The sequence below is a fragment of the Tenrec ecaudatus genome, chromosome 3 (genome assembly GCF_050624435.1).
Source record: "Tenrec ecaudatus isolate mTenEca1 chromosome 3, mTenEca1.hap1, whole genome shotgun sequence".
In the NCBI taxonomy this organism is placed as follows: Eukaryota; Metazoa; Chordata; class Mammalia; order Afrosoricida; family Tenrecidae; genus Tenrec; species Tenrec ecaudatus.
Genome location: NC_134532.1, coordinates 158,259,534 through 158,271,589, shown reverse-complemented (window position 1 = coordinate 158,271,589; position 12,056 = coordinate 158,259,534). Strand labels below are relative to the sequence as shown.

The 12,056-nt window shown below is 39.3% G+C and overlaps 1 protein-coding gene across 9 annotated transcripts in view; it reads right to left on the bottom strand.

The window, feature by feature from the left end:
• EPHA5 (EPH receptor A5) overlaps window positions 1–12,056 on the bottom strand; it is a 378,384-nt gene that overhangs the window by 28,133 nt on the left and 338,195 nt on the right. The window lies entirely within an intron of this gene.

The following is a 12,056-nucleotide window of genomic DNA, read 5'->3' as shown; positions in this document are numbered from 1 at the left end:
TTACACTGTTCTTAGCTACCACTTTTAGTATGAACGAAAGGATAGCCAATAAAATAATCAAATACATTATAATTAAGTTAATGGCATTACCCTGAAGAGAACCTTCCTTTTACTTGAAAAATGATTAATCTGGGTCATTGATTTAGAGCTCTCGCGTTTACATATACCGCGGTACCAGGACTGCAAATATCAAGGTAGGATGTTTTAGTACTGGCATATGAAAAATAACAGTAAAAGGTTGTTGTTTTTCATTCCAAGATAATATAAAACTCACAGTTTAGTATCATATGATTAAACAAACAAACCAAACCTCACTGCGGTTGAGTAGCTGCACCCTCCTAGGGACCCTGCAGGACCGGACCGGACCGGACAGGACCGGATCAGACCGGACAGGACAGGACAGGAAAGGACTGGACAGGACAGGACTGAACAGGACAGGACTGGACTGGATCGGACCGGACCGGACAGGACCGGACAGGACTGGAACGGGCAGGACAGGACAGGACTGGACCGGACCAGACCAGACAGGACAGGACAGGACCGGACAGGACAGGACAGGACAGGACCGGACAGGACAGGACAGGATCGGACCGGACAGGACAGGACAGGAAAGGACAGGACTGGACAGGACAGGACAGGACCGGACAGGACACAGGACAGGACTGGACAGGACCGGACCGGACAGGACTGGACAGGACTGGACAGGACCGGACAGGATTGGACTGGACTGGACTGGACAGGACTGGACAGGACAGGACAGGACTGGACTGCCCTATGACTCTGTGGGAGTAGGAGGCCTTGTCTTTTTCCCACGCAGCTGCCAGTGGTTTCAAACTGCTGATCCTTTGATTAGTAATCCTGTTGGCAGTGTGACCACTACCCCACCAAAGGTCCCTTAGAATCTCATTTGAATAATTGTGTCATTTTGAATATTTTAGAGTTAGCATTCTTAATGGAGTGCGGCAGGTGCTTGACAAAGACAAGGAGGCTTCTCTCACACCTTTTATCGTTTAAAAGTTAGAAAAAGGATATGTAAATTAATTCATTATATATATATATATATATATATTAGGCAAGGCATTACTTATGCAGACGTTATGAATTAGAGATGTCACTTTATTTGAACCTTAAAAAATCAAAGGGTTGCTGGTGTAGTAAGAGGTGACAGATAAGCCACGTAAAGGGAGCAGCTTATGCCCAGACACATTGTCATGAAAGAGCCCATCAAGTTCAAAATATAGCTGGAAGTCTGTAATGTGTGTCTGTGTGTGTGTGTGTGTGTGTGTGTGTGTGTGTGTGTGTATGAGAGAGAGAGAGAGAGGGAGAGAGAGACAAGATTAGATGCAGAATACTGGTTTCAGAATGGAATGGAACACAAGCCCTTAGTCAAAAAGGTGAAAAGAGTGACTGGAAGTATATTTGTAAGTTGCTCTAACAAGACCCACGATTTTCTTTGGTTTTGTTTTTGAGAATTTTAAACATGTTTCCTCCATAGTAAAACTAAACTATAGAGAAATGCTTCCAATTAGACAGCTTCCTATCCATACTGCCATGCCCATTTTAAGGGCCTTCAGGACACTATAAACTAGAAAAAGTCGGCTTGGGTCCTTTCCATTTTCACATCATAGATCCCATTTTAACTTTTAAAATTTACCCCTGGGAAGTGATGCTGGCCCTTCGCTGGAGCACATGCTACATGCACTGCCCTTTCACATGTTAGCTTTCAGATCATCAGCAGTGCGAAGGGAAGGAGAGGGCGTGCATTTAAAAGGAGTCCAGGGATCACGTTGGCCCAGCTTCGTGCTGCACTGCACAATTATTTCAGTAACAGGAAGACTGTGACGGCCAAAAATGTGTGTGCTCCAGGACTTCAGCTGCACTAGAAATAGTATTTCCCACTCTACGATTGTGACTTTAGGCTTTATCAGTTTTCCTGTGAGATGTGTTTAGTCTAATTCTACTTGCTCTCCTCCACAATTCCAGAACCGTGGAAAAAGCAGTCATACCGTGAAGCACTGGGAGAGCGCCACTGCCAGTGGACATTCACATGCTCTCATGTCGCATGTCTTCAACTGGAATCTTATGGCTCACACTGTGCAGAGGCACCTTGTCAGAAAAGGCAGTCACTAACCAAGGTCTATTTTTATCTACTGAAGCCCAAGCCCTCTATGTTTTTGGGGCTCGCTCTTTTACTTTTCCTAGAATTCTTACTACTTTTCCCCTTTTTCTCAGATTATTTTTTCTGCTTTACACTTTCAGTTTTAGACTCTCTTCTTACAATTATTGGTGAGGGATATTCACCATTCCTTGTCATTGATTAGAATTCTGAGAAACATTCTGTAAATAAAATGTATTGATCAGACACTTACTAATATTGAATAGTATACATGTACAAAGAAAAATAAGTTAGGGAGATAGTCAACTTGCACTCATTCTATTATATTTTGTAGCTAGAATCACCTAATTTTAAAAGTCAGGTTAATCGTGTATAACAAGTGCTTATTCTAATGTCAAAAATGAAAATGTTTTCAAAAATGAAAATGTTATAGAAAATTAAATAGTCCTTATATCACAAAAAATGGAGAAAAGCAATTATAATGTTTTCAAATAATAACAATTTTCTTATATGGACACAAGTAAGACACATTAGGACCTATTTGATATTTTTTCATGCTTGAGCCATTTTAAGGCTAATTACTTTTAGTTTGGTTTATGTTTTGTCTCAATTCCTGATCGCCTTTAAGAATGACACGGCAATAATTAACATGGCTTACTCTAACCCTTGTAAATTCAATACAAGAGTATAATTCATTTCCCATTATCCAGCTTGAAGTACAAAGGGCAGATATGCCAATAATGTTAAAAACATATTATCAACAAACCACATAAAAATATACAGTACAATATGCCAAAGCAAGATTTAACATCTGACCACATTTCTATATTACTTTATATTATTTTCTAATGACCAGCCAGAATGTGAGAAGTTGTAAATACATATTACTTGTAGAATTAATATTTATTATTGGTTACCATAATTATAATTTAATGGCATATTGATTATTTAACTCCATACAAGGAACTTCTTATTAATTGTTCTGTTGCCTCTTTTTTCCAGTCCACAGTACCTATATTTTCTTACTATTTATTATATTTAAAGTTTTACTTTATAGTGTACAAATATTTACTTTGTGTATGAAACTTATAATCTTGGATCTGTCATATGTAGTTACTTAACAAATGATAGCAGATTTGTGAGATAGTTAGCTTCTCTCAATCAACATTCTGTCTTCACATAATATTATTATATATACCCTAATCACTCTATAGTCAAATGACCTTATGAAATTTATTAATCTTAAAGAAAATTTGGTTGCTGTTTTCTGGTGCCAAACAACCATCTGGAATATTAAAGAAAGACCCAAGCTGCTGCTCATAGAATAACGTTTTTCCAGGAATTATCTTAAGTGATGAACATTAGGAAAATAAACCGTGGCGACTGCTGGCACTGCTTTTGCTACTGAGTGTGCACCCTCCTCCACAGGCACCCCCTGGGAGCACGTCAGAAATATAAAATATCTCTGCTGTCCCTTGGATCTATTGAGATAGATGCTGATGCTGTAATCTTGTGCGCTAGAAGCCCCCAGTGCTGCGTTAAATCTCGGGAAACACTGAAGCAGTCCTTGTCCTGGAACTGCAGATCCTTGTGGGGCTGTTTGCCTCCATGCTGACATCCATTTGAAACCACGTATTCGCCTATACAACATGGCACCGTTGGAGGGAGCCTTTGATTTAGAAGTAGCATAATTTATTGAAAAACTATGGTCATTGGTTTCTCTTAGCAAAATTGCAGATGTCTTGTGAATGATTGAACGTATGCTCGTGGTTGTGCTAGAATATCTCGAGGCGGGCTGTGGAGGTAGGGGCTCATATAGTAAGCAGCTAAGCTCGAGGTTAGCATGTGCAACCGACCAGCTGGTCTTCAGGAGAAAGCTGAGGCTTCCTGCTGTCATCAGGATTCACAAGCGTGGGTGCTACAGTCAGTCCTACACTGTCCTATAGGGCCCTGGTACTCAGACTCCAATCAGTGACAGCGAGCTGACGTTTTTCAATCTATAAATGATTTGCACTCATCTAATCCATTGTCATTTAGCTTTCTAACATTTGCAGTTGTTTGAAATTACTTTTATTCTTCACCCAAGGGAAATGCAGGATAACACAAAGATGAGTATGATGAAGCAACTATTCATGATCAGTGGTCAACCAGAAATTATGATCTATGCCTTTCAATTATACACTTCTGCTTGATGTGATTGAACTATGGGTTGATATGATATGAATTAACTTTCAATTAATAATAAATTAAAAATAAATAAATGGATTAATAAATACATATTGATGCAAATACATTTACATCCAGGGGAGAGGGTGGAAAGAAAAAGAAAATTCTTTCTGAGAGGAAAACAACCAGAAAACATAACAAACAAATTAGCATGCAGTTAACACTTAGAAGGGTTCTCATATAGTTAATTTCTATTTTGTTCCTTAATTGCTGTCTAACATTTTAGGAGAAAATCATTTATATATTTATGTAATTTTAAGAAAGATGATCTAATCAGAAGGTCCTGGATACTCTGAAATCTCAGGAGATGACTTTTATATGCAGAGAATGGCTTTAATTGAAGTGTGTTATTTTTCTTTTGGCAGACCATATCCAGAAAGAAACAGAGTACAACTTGATACGCACTGTCTACTAAGTTCAGGACTTAATCCTTTCTTAATCCTGTCCATCAGTATAGCATAGAATTCCCTCCAAAACTGGATTATAGCCACGGGCATAGAGCCCAGGATTATAATACACCACAAAAGGAACTATGGCATGAGGGGACATTTTCACTGACAACATTTCATTTGATTCCTCTTTATTTCTCACACTTACCAGAACATCCAGCTTTCCAGAACATTTATATGCTTGTTTTCAGAATGTCTTCATATTGTGGATTGTGTTTGTCCACAATTCAATCTTGTCTACCATCTAGTTAATATTCCATCCACCCTGCAACAATCCAAGCACGTTTCCTGCTGTGTCTAAACCTATCCTTGCCTTTTCATGGTAGGGATTTCAAACAGCAATCTTTGAATATTTGTAATCAATTCCAGATTCATCTGTGTTGTATGATCTTTAGAAATTTAGCATTAGTCTATATTTATGCACAGTATCCCCTTGTACTTATGCAACACAGTTTAACCATTCAGTGACAGACATTTAGCTTGTTTCCATCTTTTTGCTATTGTGAATACTGCTGTCATTAACATAGGTATACATACATCTATTTGTGCACAGCTCTTGTTCCTCAATAAAATACTATGGGCACCCCCCTCCAAACATGATGCTTATTTTTGGGGGAAGGTGGATATTGTATTTGGAGTTCTTTCCACCAGGTCAGACTATTGATCAAGCTTTGTATTTAGAGGTTCTGAAAAGATTGTGTAACAGTGTGCAACAACAAAGACTTGATTTGTGGCAGATGGGGAACTGGTTTTTGCCACCACGACAATGCACCTGCTCACACAGCCATCTCAGGGTGCCTGTTTTAGGCAGCACACAGCATACTTCTCTTGACCACACATCTTACTCACTTGACAGCGCTCTAAAAGACTTCTTTTTGTTTCAAAGAATGAAGAGGGACGTGAAAGGACAGCAATTTGATGACATGGAAGAGGTGATGAAAAAGCACGAAGGAAGTGCTGTCAGCCATCACAAATATATTAAGTGGAATGGAGAGTAGATTGAAAGTTATAAGGTTGGTTTTTAAAAAAAATTAAATATATAGCTTTTTAAAAAATCCTTTTTTTTAGGAGAGGTACCCCCTAAGATACCTAGGAGTGATTTTGCTACATGGAACAGTATTAATATTTCTAGTTTTTCAAGTAAATGTCATACTATTTTCTATAGTAGTTGTACGAATTTGCAGTTCCACGAGCCAGGAATCTAGTGACATTCAGTGTTTCCCACAGTGGGTGACCGTACCCAACAGGTGACACTGGAATGATGCAGGGGGCTGCAAGAACACACCAACACTATTTTGGATTATAGGCAATAGTACAAAAGTTTCAATTGTCGGGGCTGGGAATGGGTGGTGTTGAGTAATTTTAAAATTTTTTTTATGGAAAGGAGGCAGAGAGCCAAATAAGTTTGGGAACTTATGGTGAAGATTAAATAAATAAGTTTTAAAAGCATGAAGTTAGTAAATACTTAAAATTTAAAAATGATTAGTTATATTAATAACTGGTTTATGCAACAATTTGAAAAAATATTACTCATAATTTATTTCCATGAATTTCTATTTTATGTGGTATTAGGATACTAATTTAAAATCAATATATTAATAATAGTATCATGTCTAAAACTAAATAGCTATTGACTTTGGATAATTTCACTTTATTCACTCGCTCACTTAATTTTATTGAAATATTAGTCATACCTAATATGTCTGTCTGTCTCTGTGCTAGATATTATAAAAGATGTAGCCACATTATTGTGTATTAAGTGTAACAAAGTATATGATAAGAATATGTATTAAGAAGTGCTACTGATGACCCCAAAATTGATGCAGTTTTCCAACCACTGAATAGTCCAAGACATTTGGCAGATAACTACCTCACCAACAAACTGGAAGACATCCATATTGTTCCCATGAAAGGTGATCCAGTGGAATGCAGAAATTATCACATTATAATTAATTTCACATGCAAGAACATATTTCTGAAATTAATTTAAAAATAGTTGCAGCAATACAGTGTTAGGGAACTGCCAGAAATCCAAAGCAGATTCAGAAGAGGAACATGGAATGAGAGATGACATTGCTGATGGAAAATGGACATGAGGTCCCAGAAGAAACCTATGTTGGCTGAGATACATCCGAAATGCTCTTTCCAAGGAAGGTAGTGCATTATCATCTCACATACTGCATGTCTGCTACCGTAATTAACCAGTTCCCGGAAGAGGACAGCGTAGTTGGTAACGAAGAGAGCCAGTGAAACTTATGAAGACCCTCTCTCAGACAGAGTGACGCAGAGGTTTCAACAATGGGATCAGGGTAGGAAAGCTTATACGAACGGCACAGGACAGGCGACATTTCCTTCTTTCCTAGCTAGCTCTGCTTGCTATGATGCTGAACTGATTTGAAGGAGCAATAATAACAACAGCTGGAGTTTGTGAGGCAATGCAATTACGTCTGGACATGATTCCTTCATTCAGGAAATAAGAAGACGAAGTACAACATGTGCCACAGTGGTGGAGAATATGTGAATATACAATTGACCAAACTATGATATTCCCCTTGAAGATAGTATGTTTCAATAAACACCTGGGAAGGTTTTTACTCAGTCCTCAGCTATTATTGAATGGCAGTTAGACATCAAGACGAGAAGGAAAATGAAAATAAATGGCACATATCACACAGAGACATCACATTTCAGTTAGGCCTGAATGTCAGTGCTAGTTGAAGCAAATTGATAGGGCATTCTGGACTCAGGGAGGCAGGACAAGCGTGAGAGAGTTTCTGGAAAGATTTGATTATGTGGTCATGAAACACGAGACAAAATTCAGTGATATCAAAAACTCTACATAGAGTCACTGTGTATAGAGTGGACAAAAAGACCCAAATCCGGTGAGGTCCAGGTAATGTGGGAGGGCCAGACTAGACCCAGAGATACATAGGGTAGCCAACTAAAAGAGAGGGAAAAAACAACAACAAAAACATGGGTTGCCAGGGCACAGGGAACTAACCCACCCAAGGGGAGGATGTTGTGTATATCTCCACAGGGAAAGAGGGACCAAACTTCAACCTGGTGCTCCAAGACAAGAATGCAACACATGGGCATGAAGCAGGGAACCAGTAGAGAGGTCTGTGGGGCCAGGCCCCAATCCAACTAAGTGGACAGAGCCCTCTCCCCCAAGAAGAATCCATTTCAGAGGACAGCACTGAAGCTACAGCTCAAGGAGAGGGATGTGTCTGATCAGAGCACACAGGAGCAAATGAGGGGGGAGGAAAAGTGTGAAGCACATCCTGGCCCACCAAGCCCTGAGGACAATATTTCTGCTCAGAGCAGCCAGTGCAGAGAGAGGACCATAGAGGCTCCCACACCATGAGACAGGACATTCCTCACCAACCATAGCACCATGGGGGACAACACCAGAGACACACAGCAGAACTGTGCCTGCTATGACCCCACCACACCAAGGCGAGACGCTGGGGGCATGCAACAGAGTACCAAAGGGAGTGGAGCAATGAAGTCCCCAGGGAACACCTAAAACAGACTGTGGGGCCAGGGCATGGGGCCCCATCAGACTCCACTGGAAAACACTTGTAAAGGACAACAAAGAGACCTTGAAATATTTATAGACGTATCTTATTTTGGCATTGGCTTCTGGTTTTTGTAGTAGCTATTGTTCCATTTTCTATTATTGCTTCGTTTTGCACAGTCTTATGTTTGTGCATATTGTTATCTCTGCATGTCTACTAGGATGGGATAGGTGGGATAAACAAGTCAGAAGGGAGCACAACGGGACGACAGTTAGTTCTGGGGGCACATGGGAGAAGGGGAGGCAGGGAAAAGGAAAAGGGTGTTACTAAGCCCAGGGATAAGTGAACAACAAGTGACTGAAAACTGATGGCAAGGGAAGATGTAGTAGATCTGGTAGGGCTTGATCAAGGGCAATGTAACCGAGAGGAATTACTGAAACCCAAAAGAAGGCTGAACACAATAGTGGGACAAGAGGAACATACGAGGAAATAGAGGAAAGAACTAGGAGGCAAAGGACATGTATAGAGATCTAATTACAGACATGCACATCTGTAAATATATTTATATATGATGGGGAAATAGATTTATATATATATTTAATATTAAAGAATATTAAAATATATATGTTTAATATTAAGGAAGAGGATGACATTGGGCCTCTACTCAAGTACTCACTCAACACAAGAACCCTTTGTCCTAAAATCCAACATTCTCAGATGCTCACTTTGCCGACATGATCACTGAAGCCAAAGCAGATGCGCAAGAAAATGTGAAGAAAGCTGATAGTGCCCAGCTATCAAAAGATACAGCATCTTGGGTTTGAAAGGCTTAAAGATAAATAAGCGGCCATCTAACTGAGAAGAAACAAAGCCCAAATGGACTAAGCACACCATCCTGTGTGATCATGAGGTATCGATGGGATCAGGTATCAGTCATCAAAGACCCAGAGAATAAATGTGAATGAGGGGCAGAGTGCGGAATGGAGGCCCAAAGCCAATCTGTAAGCAATTGGACATCCCCTTAGAGTAGGGTTATGGGAAGAACATGGGCCAGTCAGGTTGCAGTATAGCACCGTCAAAACATGGGGGGGAAAAAAGGGAAACCGAGCTGATTCCAGGAACCCAAGTGGAAGGTGAATTATGAGAGTGACGAGTGCAACGAATGTATAAGGGTGCTTTGCTCATTTGATGTATGTACAGATTGTGATAAGAGCCTTATGAGCCCCAATAAAAAGATTTAAAAAAAAAAGAAAAGAAAATGATTAGGGCAAAGAATGTACGGATGTGCTTTATACAATTGATGTATGTATATGTATGGATTGTGATAAGAGTTGTATGAGCCCCTAATAAAATGTAAAAAACAAAAAGTAAAAATAACAAAAAAACCCCAAACATACAGCTTTCCTCTTGTTCTTCAATGCTTCCTCCCCCCACAAACCTCACGCCCAATTCTACCTTACAAATCTGGCTGGACCAGAGCATGTACTTGGGTACAGATAAGAGCTGGAAACACAGGGAATACAGAACAGATAAACTACTGGGGATCAATATTGAGAGAGCCATACCAGGAGGGAAAAGGGAAGGTAGGGGGAGAAAGGGGGAACCAATCACAATGACCTACATATAATCCCCTCTCAGGGGTTTGGACAACAGACAAGGGAGAAAGGGGAGACATCTTACAGGGAACAATATGAAGAAGAATAAGAATTTATGAATCATCAAATTATCATGAGGGAGGGAATGAGGGAGGAAGATGGATGGGAAAATGAGGAACTGATACCAAGGGCTCAAGTAGGAAGAAAATGCTATGAAAAGGATGAAGGCAACATACGCACAAGTGTGCTCGACACAATGGATGGGTGTACAGGTTGTGATAAGAGTTGTACAACCCCCCCCAGTAAAATGATCCATATTAAAAAAGACCCCAAACCCAAACCAACTATAATCATGTTAATTCCTATTCATAGAGGCCCTATAGAATTTCTCCTTATGAATCAATTAGTAGGTTTGAACTGCTGATTTTAGGGTAACATTTAAAAATATAACCATGAGGGTACCAGGGCTCCTAAATGGAGAAAGTGCCCAAGGTGAGAAGATTGATGCTTGTTGAAATAGTCTTGGCTATTACATATGTGCCTCAGGTCGACTCCGACACACAGTGACCCTGAGCACAACAGAACAGAACACAGCCCAATCCTACTCCATCCTCACCATTGTTCCTATTGTAGCCATTGTGTTCATCCAGTCCATTGGTCCTGTAAACAGGGTGTGATCTCACAATATATCATGAAATTATATATTTTAATGATAATTACAAAATATACATACTTAATTCAGAATTAACTGAAATAATCAATTGTCATAGGATATGTCAAATTCTTCAAAGAAAAAGAAAATGGAAATGATTCTTCTAATATTTCTATCCCCCTGATTTTGCTTAATGTTTATCTATTTTAGGTAATATAACTTTATTGGTACATGAGATAAGATCAATACATATAAATAATCTATGAATCATACAATGATTTCACATTGATTACTTCTTCAAAAAGTTTTCATAATAATTTTCACTCACAGAATATATATAAAGAATTCAGGACAATGGGAAATGTACGCTTTCCCTTTGATGTTATTTCTGAATCTCCATAAATAGCAACATTTGGCACTGCGTATATTATACTAAAGTGTCTTGCATTGCAAATTAGGCAATTAAACCCGAGTCTGTGTATTTTTTAAAAGCCATCTTTCAGGAAATTTCTCTAGATTGTATCACTATTTATTATGTGTTCTGTTTAGCAACAAATCACAAAAGAGATTTGAGTAATGTCTCCTTTCAGGCAGGTAGAGAGAGCAGGGATGGAAGAAAGATGAAGGTTCATGTTGGCACCACCCACAGGAGTGCTACTTCAGATTCCCTACCTTAGCTTCAATCAGAAAAATCACAAGATTTAGTTGCACTTATGTCTCATTATCTGTGTGCTGCAGGTTGAGAATAATTGTCGAATAAATTAGCATCAGATCAGAGAGCATGAAATTAAGGACACAAATAAAGTGAGTTGCTACATGGTAAATTAAAAAGAAGCTGAAGGCTTCCTAAATTGAATATTGAGAGCCACATTTATAAAAGAGAAATACAGTTTCAATTCACAAAGAGCAAAAGTAAAAACAAATATTTTCATATTGACATTTTGCTTTATTGTATGTCTAGCCACATGGTGCGCAGCATCATTGTTTAGAACATTTTTTTATTTGGGAGATTAAAAATTTGGAAACTGCTGTTACCAAACTTAACACCATTGTTAGGCTAGATCTAATTCACAGAACTTAAATATGACTCTTTATTTAGAATCAGCATTTGTTTCTAAAAGCAGAGGTTTTTAGTCCATATAAATATATACGGAAAGGAATTATCAAATTTCACCACCATTCAGGTCACTCGGTCCTTAATTTGTCTCAGCCAGGTCCCATCTAAACAAAAAGTTTCTATAAAGAAGCAAAGGGCTGGCCTCAGCCAGACCCAAACTAACTCCCTTCCTGAAAGTGGGTTTAGTAGAGAGCAGTTTTGGGAGAGAGCCCAGCATGCCGCACTCCCAAGGAGGCAGGCCAGGAGGGAGGAAGACAAGAGAGTCTGACTGGGCCCTAAGCTGGCACAGGATGCTCAGAGGATGATGTCCCTGCTGGGAGCTAATGGGATACAGAGGGGACTGGGAAAATGACAACAGCACTATCATGCTGTCCCCTTACTAG